Raw genomic sequence first — 22,733 nt, 5'->3', positions numbered from 1 at the left:
CAGTGTGTGTGTATATATAAAAAAAATACCTCTTACAGGTTTTCCCCTCAGGTTTTGCTCAGCAGTAGGCTTATTTTTTACTATGAAGATAAAAATACTTGGGAATTAGAAGTGTGGTCCATATTATGGATGCTGAGAGGAAAGCAGAACTGCTCTTGTGTTATCTGTTCCACCTCACAGGGCAAGAAGCGAGATCCATACACGGATACACAGCAGAGACTTTCCAACAGAGCAGGAATCCCCCATCTAGCCAAGCACTCCATAGACTCGGCCTCCTGGATACCAGAGAAACTCATAGACATCGTCTATATGTCTAGGATGACTCCAGCCTCCTTTTGATGCTTACAACTCAATTTTGCCATCATTGTTCTGGATAGCTCATGAAACCAAAGAAGAGGGAAGATCAACCTTTTATTGGTAGCCTTTCTACTTGCTGCAAGCTGCAGGACGTTGTTTTACAGTCTGTGCCTCTTTGATATATGACACGTGTTGCCGTGTGGGTGCTTACCTGCTAAAACTGTTTTGATTTGTCCTGTTTCTTTCTTGACTGCATATGGTTTGTGTCTAAGTATACTGTGCTAATCTCTCATGGCATTTTTTAAGTAGCCAAACTGCTTTTGGCTTTGCTATTTTTGATACGCTGTTCCTTATTAATAGCTTGCACTGGAAAGAATAAAAAACTGCAAATGAAAATATACTCACTACCTTATAAGCAATTTTTTTAGCATGGAAGTACTTAAAATATTAATGGACAACATGGAGTGCTATACATTTGCTATACTTGAACAAAGCACTTTCAATTTACCTAGTGATGAGAGTGCAAATAACGAGCACTTTGTAACAATGTTTGTTTAAGCATATCAAAGCAATATGCAAGCCTGAGATTAAAAACTCTTTGAGGCAGGGTCTGCAAAGCATATAATATTAAAATCAATAATCACAGCAACAACAGCACCTCTCGCAACATCCCTGAAAGGACAAAGGTTAACAGCCCTGTRCTGAAGATTAGGAGCTAGGACATGTAGTACCAGATTCTCAGGAAATTGATACATCCCCCTTGAAGTCAGCTGTGCTGTGCTCATTTATATCCCCCGAGAGTCTGCACTGATTAAAACACTTGCCCAACGTTGTATGAAATAGAGAAGTCAGGAAAAGCCATTACAGCCTGCTTTTGCGATTTAACCACCGCACCATGCTCCTCGATGCAGTGCACACATTCRCCGGGAGATGCACGGTGCCTCCTGCTGCCAGCGACGTGGTGGCAGCACGAGGGCCTGGCACGGTGCTTTAGTCTGCATGAAGGGTGTGTGTGGGGGGAACAGTCTGTAAGTGAAGCTTTAAATGCTCTGAAGGGCTAACCCTTACCTCCGTAAAGGCACCAGCATGCAGAGCACTGGGCAGTCCTCACACACATCCTGATTCAGGTAGGAGCTGTGAGCACCAGCCAGTTTGCAGCATGGTTTTTCACAGCTCGGAGCAAGTCAGGGCCCAGACCATCTCTTACAGGGCCCAGGCCATGGCCAGTAAAGCCCTAATGATGGCACGGCCTCCCTGCTGCAGAGCTCACAGCTGCTGTGCGTTAATTGGGAACCCGAGGTAGAGGGCTGGGAGCRAGGCGGGAGGCTGATGAGCAGCAGCTTCCTGGCAATCAAGCACTGAAGCACTTTGATGGGGAATTAGGATCCTCTCGGCTTGCTGGTGGCCCAGGTGTTTGGCCGAAACCAAATTGTGCATGCATGTGTCCAGACTGCACGTGTATCTTGCCAAAGCACCTCCTCTGCCCCCTTCCTTCTCTGTGCAGACGCCGAGCATGCCAGGTGGAGGGGCAGGCGGCACGCGGGGCCGCTGCCGCCCCCTCCGCAAGCCTGGGCCCCATCCGCTGCCCCATGGCCTCGGGAGGGAGCCGACCAGCCCCGAGAGCAGCTCAGAGAGAGAGGACGCACGTCAAAAGCAACGAGCCTGCGCCGGCACGGGCCAGGCAAGGCGCGCTCTCGCCCTGGGCACTCGGCTGCTCGTCGGCCCTATTCACCTGAACAGGTTGGTTGCAGCAAGCAGGAAACCGAGGGTTTGCTGTTGCGCTTTTTATGGCTCATTTCCTATTTCCCTTTGCTGCCTTGTTCCATATATTTGTCACCTAAACGAGAGACGGCATGCATGCTGCCTCCTCTTCAAAGCCTGATTTGCAAAGCCCGTCTGTGGCAGATGATTAGAGCTCAGGCTATGACTGCAGGGTCGATGCAGCAACGATGTGTTACGCGGTCCCCGCACCCTGGTGGCTCCTTCCCCTTGTCCCAGCTCAGGGCTTTGTGGCCACGCAGCAAACCTGCCAGGGGAACGCGTGGGGCTGAAACACCTCCTGGCCCAAGAGACACCCCTGGGGGGGCTGCTTACCCCAGCACCACTGCAAAAGGTCTGCTAAGCCCCAGCCTCAGGAAATCTTGGCTCCTAGGAATGAAAGTTTCTTTCATCTTGTAGGCCAGTCTGCCCAACGGTTTTAACCTGAAGGACCACATAATCCTATTTTTCTCTAGCAATGTTTGCAGCCTGGGGACAATATTTAATCCCACTGCAATCACTTTAAAATTCTTGGAGGAGGATCAGGCAATGCTGTTTGTTATTACTGACTGTATAACTTGTAAGTAGTGTCCCAAAGGGCTGAGGAAGAAGGCGAGGATTAAACTACCTCTCATAGCTCCAACTGGTGTTCCTCCTTATGTCTCTTTTTATTTCAGAAAGCCAAGCAGGAATAAATGTTTAGATCTCATGTTGTTGTGATCTAAATATCTTCCCCATGCTGCAAGTCTTTAGCTCCACATAACTTTTCAAAACCAAAATTACTTTGTTTCATTGCCAGAGCCAGATCTAAATATTAGTGTCCATTTCACTGTTTTGGTAAAAGGCATCATTGTGGATGAAAGCAAAAAGCTGTCATTTCTGCAGCTCACAAGTGCTGTTTGACTGCCCAGAATATGAAAGGATATTGTTTTGCAAAGGTAAAATCATTTCATCCATTAGGCTTAGATATTTTTTCTACCAAATGTCTTAAACAAAATGAATTGAACCAAGCAGTTCTTACCTTGTGGAGGGATTACTGAAATGCAACAATTTGACCCTATTCTTAAAGTAAGGTTGCAGGAGTTTTGATTGTTTGCACTTCCTCCTATCAAAAGTGTGGCTGAAGTAGAGACTTTCCATGAAGGCAATTTGAATTTAATGAGATTTTTTTGGGGGGAATGAATGTTCCTCCCTCTTACCTTTGCCAGTGGCTCGCACAGCGCGTTGGTCTGCTCACTCATGGGTCGTGGTGGCATCTCCCTGTGCAGCCACATGCAGAGCCCGGCACACCGTCGCTCTCTCCAGCCATGTGTCACCCATCACTGCAATCTCCAGGGACCTGCAAGAGGACAGCAGGTAAATTAGCTCCTCTGCTGGAGCAAGGAGCGTTCCCAGCCGCTGGAGGCACAACCCAACACCTTCATCCTCCCTTGAGAAAATCTGGAGAACAGAAAAGCTGGTGAGCTTTGCCCTCAAAAGCCTTGTCCTCTGCAATGCTCCAGACACGACTTTACCCAACTTCCTCTTCAGAATTACTTTGAACACCTTTCCCACAAAACAAACCCACTTTTAAAGGGCACCCTAATTTTTTCTCCTAACCCAGCTCAGTCCCGAACCAGGGTTATTCCGTCCTGGGCTCGCTCTCATCCCCTCCCTATCGTCCCGGGCCCTGCACTAGTGCTGCCTTGCGCTGCATTCGAGATGAGCTTGCTGACCTCTACCGGCAGAGAAAAGTTGGGCCTGGGAAATGAGGTGCAACATCAGTGAATCATTAAAAAATATATATTATTACTAAGATAAGTGGAAACTGGTTCAGAAAGCGCCCATGACCAGGAGGGTTTTGCATTGGAGCACTCCACATTCTTGCTCTGCGGGAACAGGTAGAAAACCAAGATCTCTTTACCCAAGGAGATGGAAAAAGCATAGAAAACAAGAAAGATAGCAAGAAGAGGTCATAGCAAGGAGGGGTGAGAGAAGGAGAGTGTCAGAGCCTGAAAATAAAGACAAATTGAGGCTCCTCATGTTGCTAAGGCTGAACTGGCCACCCCATCGCACCTGCCACCCCAACCTCTCCTGTGGGACAACAGATCTCTCCTTTGCCTCTTGGCCAGTGTGACACACACTGCTGTCAACAACACCTTCTAAAAAGGAAACGTCGTCAAGATTGCATTAAAAAGCGTTTGTCTAGCTCCCCAGCTGGCATATCACCAGTTGGCAACAGAGCTGGTTCTGTTTGCACTAGCAGATTTCTGTAAATTATCCTACATGTATAAAGCCACCCCAAAACACTTGCTGTCTCGCTTGGAGTGAGGCCACTAGTACGGGAAGGGGCCCGGGCAGGTGCTGACCCTGCAGCGCGGTGCTGTGGGGCGTGAACACGCTGCCCACCGTYGGCTCCACTGCTCGAAGGTGAGAGCCTGTGAACCTAGGAGGGAAAGACACTCGCGACTGCCTTTGCACACCTTCTGCGTAGGGAGCGAACGTGCAAATCCACTCRCATCTGGCAATAGCACATAGCTAGCAAGCTTTGGGCAGAGCTGAGAGAGGAATTCGTCAGCCAGGGCAGTGGTGGGTGGAGCGGTCATACAGAATTGCCATGAACACGGTTTAATGCACAAGGCCAAAGAGCCAAAATTTCTCCCCAAATGTGTTTAGACTGCCAGGGAAGGACTTGTATAAGCAATGCCAGACCTCCAGTTTTTAGCCAAGTGGGTTTGGTACTTTCCTTATAAGAACATTTTCCAACTACTTCAGTTTCGCAGCCCAAGTCAACTTCTGTAGCATTTCTATACCCACACTTACCACTGGAGTGGAAACTACTATTATGCTTCTTAACTGGAAGGGAACTGCATGTGCTGGTTATATCACATAGAAATGTTAAATTGAAGCTAGCATATAGTAGGTCTCCTGGATTAAGAGATGTTAGCTGAAACCAGCTGGGGAACCAGTGGGGTAACCAAGCTCGCCACTCCATAAGTGGTCCTGCTTTAATTAAAAAAAAAATTAATCACATTTTGTGTGGATGCAGTACTCCTCTGCCTGAACTTTGTCATCCAACTCACTCACACAATATCTGACATCATTTAGGGCACAAGTCTGGCCCACGGGTCCTCTCTTTTAGGCTGCTTGTCACACTGGCTACTGTATGTTTTCATCAATATATATGTTTTTCTGTTGAGAATACGTTATCAGCCTCTTTCTCTCTTCCCAGCCCAAAGAATCACAGAGCCACTTTCGGTTTGTGGCTTTGACCTCTCCGGCTGCTGTACAAACAGATGAACCTTCCTTGTTTCTGCAGTTGCTGTGCTGGTTACTTCATCTTTCTATAGGACAATTATTGCTGTTGCTGCGTCCTCTGCCTAAAGAGACTCTGTCTTACTGGACCATGGTCATTCGTACTCAATGCACTCTAGAAATAAGGCATTTATTGCAGCCTGTTAAGCATAGTCTCTCACGGGTGCAACAAAAATGCTGCTTTCTGGCCGCATCGCTGCCGCTCAGGGAGCCGGGGCAAGGCCAGGCGGCCTTGCTTTGGCTCCCTCCTGCCTCACCTGGGGCCGTATCCCCGATTTATCACCAGCTGTGCGGGGCCTCGGCGGGTCACGATGGGTCCGGGACGCATCAGACCTGCTCTCCCCAGCACTTTGCACGGACTCGCTCGAAATCTCTTCTGAGCGATCTTTCATGTTGTATTTATGGCACTCAAAATAGATTGGAGATATAACTTAATAACCGGCGTGCGTTTTCTCACAGGCAGCAGGGTGTGATGTAGAAGCGGGGGGGAGAGGGCAGGAAAGGGCAGCCGCAGCGGCGGCGAGCTTGCGGGCGCCGGCGTGCAGGGGGAGCTCGCGCTGCGCTGCTAGCCCTGCTGCCTGCGCCTGCCGCCTGCCGCCTGCCTCCTGCCTCCTGCCGCCTGCCGCCTGCCCGCCGCGGCTCCTTGCGCCCCGGCACTTTGCAGGGTTTTGCAAGAAAAGCAATGCGGTCCGTGCTGTAGCCCGGCGCGGACAGCACTGTCCAGCTACCGGGAGAAGCTGCAAGGGCCGAAGCGACTGTCACAAGCAAGCACAGCTCAGCCTGGTGCAGGTACACGTTGAGCAATCACGTCCCCCGTACTATTAATTACTATTATTACAGGAGCAGCTAGTGGCTTCACGTGAGACTGAGGCCCCTTCTGCTATGCACCAAAGAAACTTGTAAAAAGAAGTACCCTGGTGACAGGCCCAGTGTAAATATGTGTTTGCAGGCCGATACTCTGCTTGTCTTGCGTGCTTTCTGCAGCAGCGCTTGCCAGCTCACTGTGCTATAGCTGTCTTTCTCAAAAGGATAGGCAAGGATTTTATACAAGTTGAGAGAGCGGTGGATCATCCGCTTTTATATTTTGCTTTTTGCTTCACTTTTCATAACAAAATGAAAATTCGGTTTCAAAGACAAGTGTTTTGAACGACAATTCCCTGAGCACAAAGGAGTATTTTCACATTAACATTGCCCCCATGCCACCTCAGCCTAGGTTAAGACAGGATTCTTTGCTGGTTTTTCTTTGCACCTATTTTTACGAGGGTGGCTGGTTAGCGCTTTCCCTGAGAGAAACATGGCCTTGTCCGCTCAGAAGTAATTCCTGGTGGTGGGCAGATATATCAGATAAATACTTAAGAAAGGACTTTTACATGATCCTCCAAAGTTAATAAAATGATAGCAACACGGATCGCGGTTATCTCGCTCAATATCTTTCCAAACACATCCTGTGGAAGAACAAACTGCTACCCTGCTGAGCTAGCATTTCCAAAATATTAACACTCCTATTTTAGCATCGCAGAAGCTTAATTGCTGAGCAAGTATAAACAAGGAGTTCCAGTTACAAAATTCTCTCATACACACAGGATTCTTCTTCATTTTTTTTAATTACATTTTATTGCCTTCATTTTGCAAATGGCAAAAACACAATGGCTCCCATTATAAAGTTATGCATTGCAGCTTACTCCGTGGAACTTTTTGAGATAGTCTTTATGAGATCTCTAGCAGATCTCTGACCTGCTGCATGACAACACACGATAAATATTCACTCTGTTACTAGTGTTTGCACTGTCTCACCAAAACACAATGGGCTAATCCATACCCAGGTTTTCTGCAGAAAAATGCCATCATTTGCTCATTTCTCAAGAATATCTCAGTTTTCCAGTCAGAGCCGATGCAAGCCCATTCCACCCAGTCCCAGCACACACAAAGATTATTCCAAGCCTGGGGCAGACGGAAGAGCTGAATGTGCTCAGCGTCCAGGGCAAAGCCGGAGCCGTACCGAACGCGCTCCTTGCCCTGGCAGCACGCGCCTCTGCCCGTGGGACCACAGCACCGGTTTGGCCGGGGGGACAAGTGCCTAGGAGTGGATCTCTGCGCCTAACACCCTGATGAGAATAGCTTATCTCTTGCTATCAGGAGCTTTCGGTTTCCTGGTGTGCGGAGCGGCAGGGGGGTGAAACAGGATCTTGTTTTCAAACCCAGCGTGAGCAAGGCCTTTCCCTTGGTCCACTAATTTATTGCTCTCGGGAGGTGTGAGCGGCGTGAGGCCGGGTCTCATTAGGCAGCCACTGTTTGGTGTGACCATCCCAGCTATCATCCCAGCCGCGGGAGGCGGGGGCCATCCGAGCTGCTTTCCGTGTAACCACRTGTGCCTGGGAGGGGCAGGGAAAGGGGTGCAAATCTCCGTAGCAGCCTTGGCGTAGCCCTCTGCATCCCGTCCTGTGTCCGCTGCGACCACCCTTGGGCCGTGGCGTTCCCTGCATCCACCACAAATGCCTTCGCCCCAGGCACAGCACCCTCACAACACCCCAGCCACGCTGGGTTTCCCCTCCACCTCTTTCACCCYCTTAGTTGAGCTTTTCCTCCTCCTTTCCAAAGCTGTCCGTAACTTTGTCCCTGTGTCTGGCTACTCCTCTCCCTTATGCTCCAGTGTCACCCRTGCCTGCTTCTGCTGTCTCCTGCTCCCATGCTGTACTTCTCCCTATTTTCACACTCTTCCAGTTGCCTGGAATAACCTTCTTATCAACATACCACAAGCTGTCTCCAGCTCCTTTACAAAACACATGAATATCCACCTGTTCCCTTGACAGTAACCATATGCCTCTCTGTATTTGTTCTGTAGCGTGGGAGGCTGCTTTGCACTACTTGGGCAAGATCCAGCTCCTACTGAAATCAAGGAAAAACTTCCCATTGATTCCATGACACTTGTACCAAAACCTCAGACTATAAATTTAATGGGATGCTTTCCGTATGTTTCAATTACCATAGCGCATCATGCACATTTAGAATTGCATTGAAATAGCCAGTAACTATTATAACAAAATTACAATGAAATGAAACTACCTATAGAGATAACGCTGGTATCATGATCTTAGAATGGCAGCACAAAACAACTGTGCGTATGAAGCCCCATTATATTCTAGTGCTTAAAATGCAGCGTGTGAGGAATTATAGGCAGCTAACAACACAGGCTTCATCTGGGGATGAATTCTCCCAAGTCTAGGTATCCTCGGTGACTTGAGTGCAGAAGCTATCTTTGTATCAAGAGAAATCCGTCAACACTATTTGTGCAGAATCATAAACATCATAAATCCTGCCAACTCCTCTGCGAACTGGCTATTTATTCCACTCATCTCTGAGGCTTTTCAATACTGGAGCTGGAGGCTGCAAACATGAATCCTGGAATGATGTGTTACATATGCCTGAGCTTAATTTACTGTGCTTGATTTGAGGCTTAGTTTTGAGAGACCCACAGCATCTAGCCTGCGGCCCCCCTGCAAATCCAGAAGGATAACACAGCGATCCCAACAAGCCACATGTCAGCCTCCCGTACACCCACATAAGTCAAAATGACGGCGGGTGCGTGAGTACAGCTCGACTATATGCATCCCCCGGCCAGCGCTGGAACAGCGTGAGGGGCAGAGACCAAGACACGCAAACTGAAGTCATGTCCCGGCTGTTCGTCTGGACTGCTGGACCTGAGAAGCTGCGCAGAGCATGTCACACCCTTGTTACCTGCTACCGACAGTGGCAGGAGACTTCGCAATGCGGGAGTCTGTCTGCAACGTCAGAGCCGTGTTTAGGCTCTCACTTGAGCCCCAATGTCAACTCTGGCAGCTGATTTGATGCACTAATGACTAGATCCAGACAAAACCTTCCTATTCACTAAAAATGCCATTTCTGCAACTTCAAACAAAAGACAACTTCTCAAGCACAGGTTCCTACACCCAGTGAGATGGTTTTCCCTCGTTCCTATAGCTCGGTGATTAGAGCAGGTAGCAGGAGAGGGGAGATCCAGGTTCAGGATGTCCAGTGTCAGAGATGGTATTGAAATCCACCTTTTATAACCTCCCACAGATTCAATGACTATTTACAAATGCAATTTAGTGGAACAGTTCCAATGGGAGCTGCTGGAACTCCTGGAAAAGGCACAAATACTCTTTTGAGAGATGTGATTTCTAAGGTCTAGTTTCTTTTTTCCTTTTTTTTTTTCCCCCCCCTAAAACAGCACAGCAAAGGTGGGAACTGAACACAGCTTGCCTGCATCTCTCTTACCTTGAACTTTGGAGTGGATGAGGACACCACAGCAGCACGTCCACCTGCGTGTCAGGGGTTCCCGATGCCAGCCACATGTTTCTGTTACTTGTTTTCTTGTGGAAGATTCTGCATGAAACATCTGGGCTCAAACAGCTAGCAAATTTCAACAACAACAAAAATACTAACTTTTTGATTGCAGGGGGAAAAACAAACATTTTCACTCTGGTTTTATCTAAAAAGCCCTTCTCTCTCCTTCCTTTCCCCACAGTTTTTTATTGCTGCCCCCGACCTGAAGGAAATGAGTTATAAAAGCTGACTGATGTATGGGTAATGTCACAGAGGAACCCTTCTGGGTGTGCTTTTTGCAGCATACTGCCTTTGCCCTTGTCCAAAGTGAGCTTGTCTCAAAGGCACCGATCTTTGTAACGCGTTCAGCAGCCAGCTCCGGGTCGTAGGAGCTGCCTGCGCCCACAGACCCCGCTTCTCCCGGCAGCTGGGACCTGTAGCACCCYGGGAACGACCTAGCTGCCTTCCCGAGGAATTCCCTTTACTGCCAAGCTCTGCTCTTTCTTATCAGAGAGAGCATTTCTCTGTTGGATAGTTTTCCATGCCTAATTTCCATTTTGGCCTAGTCTCCACCTTCTCTGGCACGTTACCGTTGTTCGGTGCATTGCCTCTAATTTAAGTTGCAGACTCACCAGGCTGCCTGACAGAATATCTGTGCTGCCGCGCAAACAGTAGGCAATACTGCCATATATTATAATGCCCACAAGGTACCCAAATGCTAAATAAAGAACTTTTTATCGTGTCTTTTACAAAGTGTCGTGTCTACTTACATGGTGTGTTCAACTGTAAGTTAGAAGCAGCAAAGGGGGGATGTGAGCTGAACTTGTCCTGATATCCCTTGGGATCCAGAAAAGCAATGGTTTGCTTAATACACCTAAAAGAAGAACAGATAATTTCATCCAGAGCTTTTTAGGAACCTGTCCGCATACTTCTTGCTGGGGTATTTTCTTAATGAGAAATGTGTCTCTGCTTTTTGCCTCTGCTGCCTGGCATCTTCCTTGCTTGAAATTTTAGGGAGAAATTCCAGGAAAGCAGAGGAAGATTACTTGCATGTGGCACTGGGCTTTCAAACTGCCCACCTTTCTCGAAAGTCACTCGTGAGTTTGGGTGCTCAGACACATCTGAAAGAGGCTGCGTTTGTATAAGGTAAAGATAGGCTGCACTGTTTTGGATAAAACAAGAAGTGACTTGAACCTTCACCACAACTGAAATCAAATCTGACAGCGCATTTAAATATTCAGTTAATTAAAAAAAAAGGCAAAACAAAGCCCACATTATTGCAACTTTTCCCTAGGCATGAGAGAGAATGAGAACTTCAGAGTGAAGCAGGCAGCACTGCAGAAGTTTAGCTGTATGACAGCTAAACCTTCACCTCTAGCAGTAAAGGACCTCTGCATTTCTATGCCTGAAAAACACAAATGCCAGCTGGACTGTACTGTACACAAATGGGTTGTGCATCTAGGCTGAACAACTAATTATCAACTCGGCTTGTGCAGGGCATTCAAGGGAAATTATTAACTGCACCAAAAAAAATTTAGCAAGGCAGATTCATATATAGGGCTGAGTTTCCCTCTGCATCTGTCCCGCACCCCATCCCCTATGGCACGTCAGTTCTCAGCGTGGATTTACAAACCTGTGTGAACAGCTCGGCGTCAAAAAGCACAAGAAGCGGGCACACAGTTTCCAGGTTTGCAATCATGAGTGCATGTGAAAATAATCACGTGGTACCTAATGCTTGTATCAGCTCCACTGTGAAATGCTAACTACCACCTGAATACATGTTTTGTGACACTGAATTTTCCATTTTGTCCATATTTTAAATATGTAAGAGGGACTTAAAAGATTATCAGGTTAAGACAACAATAATGGGTAAATGAATGAATAATAGCTGAGAAATTATTATACTCAGCACTATGTGAATAGGCATTACTTTCTGCAGCAAGATTGCCAGACTTTGCAGTTATTCATTTTATACAAATATATGTATGAACATATATATACAACCCCCCCCCTAGCTGTAATAAAGTGGTTAAGCAGAATGTAAACCATCATTACTATAACATCAGAGATTCACTGTACAAATCTGAAAAAAGATGTACAGAACCTCAAATGTGGTTTTTATTACTTTTTTGAGTCAAAAATGGCATCCATGTCATTCCTAGAACAGAACAAATTAGAGATTTATCTTTAGTAATTGGTGCAACCGGCAACTTAAAATACAGTATAGTACGGGATGATTTACTTGCTTTCTCTGGCAATTTCCAAGTTAAAAGAGTAGGGTCTCTATTTTACTTTTTTAATAAAGCTGTTCATTCTGATCTACATCAGATCTTCCTGAAAGTTCAAAATTTTAGATCTAAAATAATGAACCTCCCAAAGATTTGCTGTAATCAGTTAAATCCTGTCTGTGGTCAGGGCACAGCACTGGAAGTCAGGAATTCTTAAAGTCTTCAGAGCTCGGTGGTAATTTGCTGAATTACAATTAATCCGAATCTTTTAGGTTGTGATTAATTTTGGGTCCTGACATTATTTAGCAGCGTTATGGAAGACACTAAGGCTGAAAGCAGCCCCAGAGGAATGAACATGAGCTTTGCCGCTGACCTGACAGGAATCGGATTTCAGCCAGAGGGCTAATTCAGAGGTGTTCAGATTTATGGGCAATAAAGATGCTCACCATCAGCTCTTGGGGATTCTGAAATGGTTTCAGCACTGAGATGCCCTGTTATGCAGCGCTTCATTCTCCTGCCTGAAAAATGAGAGTGCCATTCCCCTGCACATTTGCAAAGACCTTTGAATTTATAAAATACTGAAGGAGGCTGGCATTTCACAAGATGCAAAATGTCCGTGAAGCTGTTGATGTTTTCATCATTTTTTAAAAGAAAAATGGATTATGTACAAAAGCAGAATGTTTCACAGCGTAATTGTCCTTTCAGTCCCAAATTTTCATTTTAAATGAAGTTTCTGCTGTTCAGTCACACAGGGCACATCCTGGTTCCTCTTGCTTTTAAAACTCTTTCTAACTCCTTCCCTTTGCTGTCTCCCTATTTTTTTTTCTGCAAATACTCCAAACCGTCAAAGGGCTGTTCCCTGGCTCAGACCACATGAAGAGAACATCAGCTCCAAAGGAGATTTTCAAAGACAGAGGACGTTATGAGGCACAGCTCTGCAAGGACAGGCCAGTCGTACATTACCATTCCCACTAGGATACTGTGAGTAAGTTCACCAGCAGAGATGTGTCCTCCCTCCTCTGCCTCAGAGAGCAGGCACATCAGCTCAACCATTCGCTCTGAGCTGGGGCTTAGGATTCCTCCAGTGCATCCAAGTAAGATGCCACTGGCAGTTTGTAAAAAAATCTAAAACCAAAGTCCCCCACAGACCAGTATCTAACATTAAAAAAAGCAGACAAATGCCCAAGACACATTATGCATGAAGACACAGACAACTCCACAGTCTTTACACTGTCCAGTTCTGTCTATTCCCAGTGTCTGAGAATGGGTGGCAAGTAGAATTCATTTAACAAGAAGAGAAAGACATTAAACATCAAACATCCCTTTGCTTCTGACAATTAATTGAGAAGAAAACCTCATAATCAGTTGCAGACTTGTCTCTGTTTAGCTAGCGTGACTTCACTCAATTTTCACACTGCAGTCCAGAGCAAGGAGTTCTGTTCTCATCTTTGTATTACTTGAGGACAGGGAGGCAGAGGACAGAGCTGAAAGGTTAAAGGTGGCAAAAGGAGGTTGCCAAGGACATCACTGTCTCCATGATAGCCATAAACAACAGAAACCAGCGTGGTCTTTGTCTTACAGCCCAGCTTTAAAGTCATGCAGGACCAGGGGCACTTTCTCTTGGACTGTCAGTGAGGTACTGGGAATACTCATATGGAAAATTGCCTTGCGCTAAGGCAGGTCTGCGTGGACACCGAACAGCTCAGGCRCTGGTTAGTAAGAGAAGACATCTCAAGGACTTTGCAACAGAAGTCACCCCTGCTTTGTGTTCCCTAGACAGTCCTCGTACCAGTCAGTGGTTTTTGGTCTCCAATGGAGGAGAACAGTCCTGTGTAAAAAATCACAGCGTTTACTGAAGGTCTGGCAATTGCAGCATCTGAGACCACATCCTCTTCCAGTTCAGCGCTAACTGCCCCAGCTCGCTGCCAGCTCCACATCACTTCTTTCCTTCCTAGCTGACTCCACAAAGACCTRTTTCAAAGCTAACCTGGCTGATTTTGAGGGGAATGTTTTTGAGTTTTCAAAGGAGAATCTCTACTAAGGATCTTAGAAGGATGTGATCCCTGACAGTGAGGCAAGATTGGGCTACACTGTTCTCCTCTGAGCAGAGACAGAGCTGCTCGCATGGGGCGTTTCATCATTGCCCTCAGTTCAGTTGCGTGTTAAACACTGCAATAGAGCCATTAAGGAACTCTGAAATGTTGCTGAAGTTAAAGCTTGTTGATTCCCCYATGTTAACAGCAAAACCAAATCCTGCAGCTGCAGTCTCAGCCACTCCTCCGTTAATGTTTCATAGCACAGAGGGAGACCGAGACAGCCCTGCATCAGTCAGCCCTGAGTGCTCTAACATCAAGATGCAAAATGGATAAAACAAATCAGAGATATTTAGAACTAATCTACACTTGTCACCAAGTGAAATAAATGTGCCAGTACTCCCGACCTTCTTCCCACATGAATTTGTTCCTTTATGTTCCAAAATTAACTGTGATGAAAAAGGGGTCCCTGGTGCGCATGGAAATTAATGACACTGGAAGTGATCCAGGAGAGCTTTGGACCTGGGCCGAAGAGCAGGAGGAACCATCAGTGCTGAGCACTTCCAGGGCAGTTTCTAAAAAGACCTGGCTGGATCCCAAATGACGAAAGAAAGCCAGATGTGCCCTGCCCTCTCTGACACCTTGGGTCTTCCCTCAGTCTATAGGTTAGGTTTACTATCACCTTAAAGCAAAATAGCCTTAAAAATAAGCATGCAGATGTGCTAACCTCTCAGCACAACACACGCGTAACAGCAAGTGTTTATATAAATGATACCCCTCATGTCCGGCTGAATTCAATCATCAAAGGAGAAAAAGAACATTTTGTTTGGTCTTTTACTAGTCAAAAATGGCTGGTATTTAATAAGCCCTGGAGCCAGATCTCAGTAGGACAGGCTTTTTACGGGCCAGAGGCACCTACCATACTGTCCCTTTCCACATACAGCCATTGACCTATGTCCAGCTGATTTGAATTTACTTCCTAAATCTGATGCTTCACCCATTTAGATCAAAAAAAAAAAGACAGAAACATGGCATTTCTAGACCACAGTTCTTGGTGTCACTACACATTACTGATAATTTAGGAATGCTACAGAACATCTCAAGTTTAAAGTACTTTCATGGTTCCAATGGAGAACTAAAACAGATGGGGTTTTAGTGYGACCTTTCAACCTACCAAACACTGTTGACCCAGATTATAGTTCAACAAAGTTGCTCTTGGATTCATATTACATTTTGGGGAGAAACAACAGGGTTACAATCRGAATGGCTAGACCTCTCAAAGGCAGTTCGAACGGCTGTCTGGAAACAGCACGTCRGTACCACTCCCATGCAGAGTCTCTCGGTGTCAGAGTAGGTGCTCAGTGCTTGAAGAGAGCCTCTGCTGTGCATCATAAAATGCTGGAAAAGTAATTCAGGGTGGGAGAAATAAAGCTGGGGGATTTTACTGAGAAATCAAAGGAGAGGATCAAAACCTAGTGGAAAGGGAGAGGCGCTCCCGTTGAAAACCCRCATTTTCAAAGTTCAGGCTCCACGCTGGAAAGCAGGAGCTGAAGACTTTCCAGCGGTGTTCGAAAGGTGGCAGGTTTTATCACAGAAGTGGCTGCAGTTGAGCGGTGGGTGAAGGGATCGCTACGGCAAGGCTGCCTCCGCAGGGGAAGCTGGCCATCCCGAACAACGTGCCCACCCAGGCGCCGTCCCAGTGAGCTGGGGATGTCTGTCTGAGCTGATTCAGTTGGGAACGGGAAGGGGACCGTAAACCACCGAGCACTGTGGCATCCTATTGAAATTGATGAAGTTCCTGTCAATGTGCTATTATTTGAGACATTACAGCTCTAAAAATAGTGCTTGTATTTTTTTAGCAAGCTTGTTGTTTCCAGGAGCTCTGAAAATATAAAGGGTTCTATAAGTGCTATGAACAAGCTTGTGAAATTGTCTCACTRGAATACAAAACCACTTGAAAATACTGTTTGTTACATTTTGCTATGAACTCAACAAYAGACTATGCAGACTGTTTCTCTAAACACTGGATTTATTTTACTTAAAAAAGTCTTAGCATAAGAAAATCTAGGGAACACCCCACGAAACCTCTCTAGTTTCTCTCTATTCCATGCTGCAGCTGAAATCTGGAATCTCACAAAGTGTTTCCAAAATGCTATCACCATTCCAAAACCTTTGTTAAATCCTCTTCAGCCTCTTTGCCCACTGTGATAAAACGTTCCTGATCCAAACCTTAATTATCTCTCCTTGCAACAACAAAAACAGAAAAACAGATATTATGTCCTTCAAGTGGAGGTCAGCTGCATGAGAAGGACCAGGCTCATCCTAATCCTCAAAAGACTGACATGTGTCCTAATTGTGAAATCTGTACAGCATTTCACAGAAAAGCTTTCTGTAACCACTGCCCACGGCCTTCACTGTCTGCTCACTGGTGGCTTCRTTCCCTCGGAGGAGCTACCGGAGCCTTTCCTGCTGCGAGCTGACCGCCGTCGGAGCTGCTGGCGGGCGAAGCCGCGCTCCTGTTCTCTCCTGTCCGGTGCGAGGCCGTCAGGGCAGGAGGAGAACATCAGGTACCTGGTGGGGAATTTCCCAGTACCTCATCTGAGGAGTGCTCGATGCTGAACAAGTATGAGCTTATCACCCYGTCACTGTGCTGTAACTGAAATAGAACGATGTGCTGGTAGTTTGCCAACGTTTTGTGTTGCAACACTTTGCAGATTATACCRTACGATAAAGGTGCTGCGTTTAATGAGTTTTGTCAACTCAGTTATCATTTTCACATCGTACAAAGCAAGTTTGGGGCTAGACCTAGCAGTTATGCAGACCCTTTCATCCAAAAATTTCAAAGTGATTTGTCCACATTAATCAAGTTTCAAAGCTGCCTTATGAAATATCTGTGTAGGCTCCTTAAGACCATTGGGAATGGCTGTACTGATTCCAGCCAAGGTCTGCCGGGATCAGCCCGACGCGGCAGTGGCAATGCCTGGGTGGGGGGCACCGCRAGCATGTCGCAACGCTTCTCCAGCATGCTTGTAGCCACCAGAGGTTTGTGGTACAAGGACTTTTTCCATCATGTGTGGCATTATTGTATGTAATAGGCCTGGTTGGATTTTTCTTCCCTGAATTTTGAACCCAGCTAATTCTTCGGCATTCACAATGCTTCCTGGCAGGGAGTTTTATAGTTTAACTTTGGATGGTGGTAGGAAGAAGCTTTTATSCCTTACTCTGAATCTGCCATTTGCTAGATTCATTTGATACCCCCATGCTGTTTTGTTGGAAGACACATTCCCTGTTAATCTTTTCCATGCCACCCAGGCTTTATAGACACCTATCCCTTTCCAGTCCTTTCTTCTTGAAACACAAAGGCCAGGCACACAGTGGTGTTTAAATATCTGATCACTATATAGGCGCCAAACTCCCAATGAAACCAAAATAAAGAGAACCTAAAATCTTTGTGGAACTGACTCTGAAGGACTTGCCACCCAACACACGCAGCGGAACGCTGCAAGAGCTAGAGAGCACGCGTCCCAGCTCCCAGGACTTGCTGCGACCAACAGACACCTGCAGAGGAATAAGATACTTTACGGTAAAGCAATAAGCCTTTCAGGTTGTGTGTTGTGAATTAAAGCGGCTGACGCTCCTTGACAGATGTGCTGCTTCTCCAGGTTTATGCTGTAYCTCATAAAAAAGCTGTGAGCCAAAGACATCCCTGCTGGCAGGAGATGTGGAGGGATTGGGARAGGCAGAGATTAGCATCCAAAACTGAAAGAGGTACATATTTAGATGGCTATCAATACACACAGGTGCTTTTTGTTCATCTTCTCACACCACTTACTTGCTGTTTTTAATTTCCTTAAAAACTCTAATTTTAAAAGATCATTATTTCTTCAATCAAAATTTTTTTTTGCACCCCTAATGCAGGTTTAATGTTACAGCAATGAAGGCAAGTCCAGCAGAGACAGTTCTTCTGTCCCCAAGCAGGAAAAACGGTTGATTCATTTAAAACTGTGCCAAGGCCGTATGCAAATGTTCCTAGTAGGAACAGCTGCTGGACTGACAGCCCAGGGCATAAACAGAAGTGATGCGCGTGCCACTGTCCCGGCTCACGTCACCAGAACCCCGCTCAGGTGAATGAAATCACAGTTAGTTCGAGCTTGCTCCGGCCGTGGCAGGTAATCGGAAGCGAGAGCGGAGACCCRCGTATGCAGTGGCTGCAGCTCCGGCTGCAGGAGGGATGTCTGCACAGGAATGTGCGTCTGTCCTCTCCCGGAGCAAACTGGCATTGTTCTCGCAAGACCGTGCCAGTCTGCAGCGCATTAGGGTTTGGCCCGTGTATTCTGTTGAGAAAACAACCTTCCATCTGGATTTCATCCTCTTAAACCCTGTGAGTGTATTTTATTTGTATATATTCTGTGACTGACAGAATACTTTATACAGTTCTAGGATATGCACAAAGACGATACCTGGTTCAACAGCTCTTTTATGCTAAATGTAAAGGATGGCCTTTCTGCTTGGCTCTTTTAAAGCTTGTCTGGCATAAACATCTGGATAAAGCTAAGTCATGGAAAGACTAAGTCTAAGCTGACAGAGCRGGGAGAGACTGGAGGAGCTGAAGGTCTCCTTCATGTCGTTACCTACAGGAGCCCAGCCTCCCTACTGCTGCCACCGGAAAAGCCAGGCCACAGGTCCRGCTTCTCGCTTTTAAACAGTGATCAAAATTCTTTTACTCCCTCTGAGAGCCTTTGATGGAAATCAAATGTCCCTGCTTTAGTGGCAGGATATCGGGCAGCTACGACTGACTCCACTTTGTCCTCTAGAAAGCATATAAAATTAAATTGTGCTTTTATCATCCAAGGGATGTTACTGCACTGCCTTCCTTCCTGCTCCTCTCCCCTCCCCAGTCTTGAACTAGTTATCTGTGCTTTTCATTACTTAAAGCCTAGATTGCTGTGGCTTGTGTTTTGCTGTGAACAGTTTATCCTCTTATTTCTTCTTTTTTAACAGAAACTTCAGCCAGATTTCCACTGTTTCCACTGCCCCCTAATCCCTCAACTGTTTCTACAATACACAAAGCAAGGCCCGTCCAACAGCAGAATCGCTTTGAGAGTATCACATGTGGTACCTGCTTCGCCTCCCAGAGCATCACCTGCCTCTTCTCCCTGCTGGCCCCACTGCAGGGAGCCTCCAGCTGCTAATCGCACGCGCCATCCGCAGCTGCCTGGTTCAGGTCAGCATTGTAGGAAGACCACAGTGACCCAATGCACCATCTCCTGCATCAAGCTTGGAGGAGTTTTGGAGTCTCTCCCTGCTAATTATTAAAAAAAATCCAAGTGAGAGAGATGAGATTTCCCTAAAAGTAACAGGTCTCCAGAACTATTTCAAAGAGCAGCATTTCAAACTACTGACTACATAACATATTTTTAGAGGAAGAGCAAAGGTGAATCTCTCAGAAAAGAAACAAGCCCTTCCTTTCCCCTCTGGAGAGCCCAAAACCAAAATAGAAATATTCCTCCCTTTCTTTTCTCCCTAGATCATGTAAATTTTGTGGAAGAATATTATCAAAGTAGGACACTGTGTAAAGTCCTCTTTAGGTGTGGTACTTGCACTGTTCAGAAGTGGGAATTTATTCTGGGTAATCTGCTCTACCCAGGACTCATTGCTGTCTGACAGACAGATGCTCTTGCCCATGTAACAGTCTGGTACCCATATCCAGCAGGGTGAATAACCCCCTTTTGGCCATATATTTCTCTCTGTACAGCTCGCTCTCTTCGGAATAGGTTAACCTGGCAGAATCTTAACAACCTAAAGAGCTTTGTTAAGAAATCTGAATGTATCAGGTGAAAACGTGGCCTTCAATAAACTGAATTAATGTTTCCGGTAATGCTATTTGTATGCAATGGGTAACCAGGCTGTCTGTTGAGAGGCTGCTTTTCTCTGAAAGATAACTGACAGAGGAGAGGAAACTTGTTTTTTAAGCTGTCCTGTGTCTGATCACTGTTACATGTGGAAATATTGGTGAGGAACAGGAGGGAACTGAAGGGAGCACGGAGAAGGTAGTTTTTACTCCCTGATTTTCAGAGCGAGTCCCAGCCAAGACAACAGCTCAGATTTGCCCCTTCAGTGTTGCTCTAGAGCTACCCAGTGCCTGCGGGTTTAGTCACAGCACATACGAACCTTTCAGGGCAGGGTGCTCTGGTCTCACAGGGGCTGCTGAGCAGTTCTCTGGAGGCTTTCCATCACCAAACTACTACAAAGGGATTACAAATTCTGCCCCAAAGTCTCCATAGTTGAGGTTGAAGTTAGTGTTCCACTTTGGGTGCAATTTTCAATTCCTTTAAACTTTTGTGAGGAGAACAAACATTCACATATGTTTTTTTTCTTTAAAATTCCTGCCTTAGGCTCATTTTAGTACCCTTCTGACCAGCACTGCAGACTTTGAGCCTCAGGGCTGCGAAGGGTTTTGCCCATTTTCAGACTTTGCAATAAATGTTTTGCCCAGATTTACATTCAGCTTCATAAGATGCAAACCATTCCTACTCCTGATTTAATGAAGGGTCATCAGTCAAAGAGATTCACTTCCCACCTTAAGAAATTACGTTGTTTAAGTTGAGGAAATCTGTTTTTAATTAATAATGGAGTATGAAGCATATATAATTTACAACAGTGACACTGGGGGAAAACATTGCTGCTGTTGTATTGTTTCAACAAGATGATCAATAACATCAAAATACCAGTCCCAGCAGCTTGAATTGTTCTAGACTATAATCAGGAGAAATAAAATGGTTCCACCTACTCACCAGTGAAAAGGAATATCTCTTGAAAAAAATCCTCCAAATTTCAGTTACTCTGGACCCTATGCAATATTTTGTGGCTCTTCCTGGTGTCGCTTTTATGAGATGATGATGATCRGACCTACAAGTGACATTGATACTGGTGAGACAAAAACAAAATGAAATGGTTAGAGCATAGACGTTCTGGAAAATCTAAGCAAATAATAACTAAAAAAATGCACTGGAAAAAACCACAGTGGATCTTAATTAAGATCCTGCCTTTATTATAGTAAAGACAAATCATTTACAGCTTGTTTTTAAACTTCTATCAGTATTTCTTTTTCAAGCAGTCAAGGAGCGGAGCTAACAAAATGTGCTGGGTAGCCTCAGGAAGATAATCACCAGCTTAATTGGACCAAAGTGCACCAACATCTTTGAGCTCAGTACCAACAAAAGTCCACCAAGAAGTAGCCACATAATTCACCATCTAAACGTCAGCTCTTCCCTTAGCATGAATTGGAGAATCCTGTAATTGCTCCCAAGTGGCCAAACCACAAGCATGGAAGCAAATGAACCATGATAAGAGTCTCTCATACTAAAAGCGTCATAAAAGACCAAACACAAAGCCTAGCAAGAAAAGACCTTCTCCACATGGCACAGCTCTGAGCAGGCTGCGTCCACCCCCTGGGTGTAGCCTGTGCTCTTCCACGCTCTGGAATTCAGCCACTTCATGCCAATATTCCAGACAAGGAATTAGCACTTCTGAAAGCTTTCAGGGATCAAAGGTTGCACCCTTCACAAGTTTTTCATACCGAGGACATGMTGAAGTGGTCTGGCTCTAGCTGGAAAAATAGTTTAGATGACACTCAGAGCATTTGTGGCAAGAGGAGAAGGCTGGGGAGCTGGGACCAAGGTYGGCTGCAGCCTGGCAGAGCTGGTCCCCCTGTCCCTGCTCCAGGCAGGCTTTGGACCCACACCGATGTGGCTTGCAGCAGGCTGTGCCCCTGCCTTTGATCCACAGGGCACAGGGGGCTGCTGCAAAGTTCCTTAGGGAACTTGCGGACGTGGCTCCAAATCTAGGAAAACCCACTATTTGCCCTGAAGTTCTGGAGTTAACACAGACTGCAGTCATTACACGGAGTAATTAGATAGCGGTTAACTAGCCTGCAGTCCTCCACCAGGAGTGACCCCAGAGCTCCCAGGCCAGAGAGAACCGGCCATCCCCAGGTGAGACGAAGGGCAGCATCCTGACGGCRAGCGACAGAAGGACAGTCCTTAAGCCATGGGGACGGACAGTGATTTTTTACAGGTGACACATCCAGGGTAGAGCCAAGGGTAGTGTTTCAGTGGGATCACAGGGATTTCCTGTGACGAAACGGGAGCGTTGCTCTTCTGCCTCTGTTGGTGTTGGTGAAGATGGTTGTTGCTGCCTCTGGCTCCAGCTGCTAAGAGTGTTAGACACTCATTTTCCGTTCTCCTCGCAGGGGGAATTAGGTAGTCAGCACAGTATTTACAACCCCCTGAATGATGTAGCAAAGTCCTATTTTCAATGATTTATCAGGTGCTTCGAAGACCCTTTGACAACATGTGCCTAATTCCTTTAGGCACTATCAAAAATTCAGCCTTTCCTGAGGACGGCTGACTAAACAGAAGTCTCAACATTCATGTCATAAATATCTCAAGACAAGCCTGTTGATTCAGTGAAATGTGTGGTTGGCTCCTATTGTAAATGCATTCAGAGAAAACCTCACAGAGCGCTGCTGCTTGGGATCAGTTGTGAGCAAAATAAATAACAAACGTTTTGGGTTTTTTTTAACAACATATTTATACATTACAAAGTGGCTTTTCTTTTAATTTTACACCACATCGTTTGAGATGACATTCAGCAACATAATTTGTCAAGACAAGATATATAAAAATAAATAAATAAAAAGGGATTAAAAGGAAAGCCAGTTCTGAAAGTTTGTTACTTGGAAAAGGCTATAATTTAAATCAGAAACGTCTGGATTAGATTATTCTGACGAGCTAAAAGG

The sequence above is a fragment of the Apteryx rowi genome, unplaced genomic scaffold (assembly GCF_003343035.1).
Source record: "Apteryx rowi isolate R43461 unplaced genomic scaffold, aptRow1 scaffold_0, whole genome shotgun sequence".
NCBI lineage: Eukaryota > Metazoa > Chordata > Aves > Apterygiformes > Apterygidae > Apteryx > Apteryx rowi.
The sequence above is the reverse complement of the archived record's forward strand: the minus strand, read 5'-3'. Positions refer to the sequence as shown.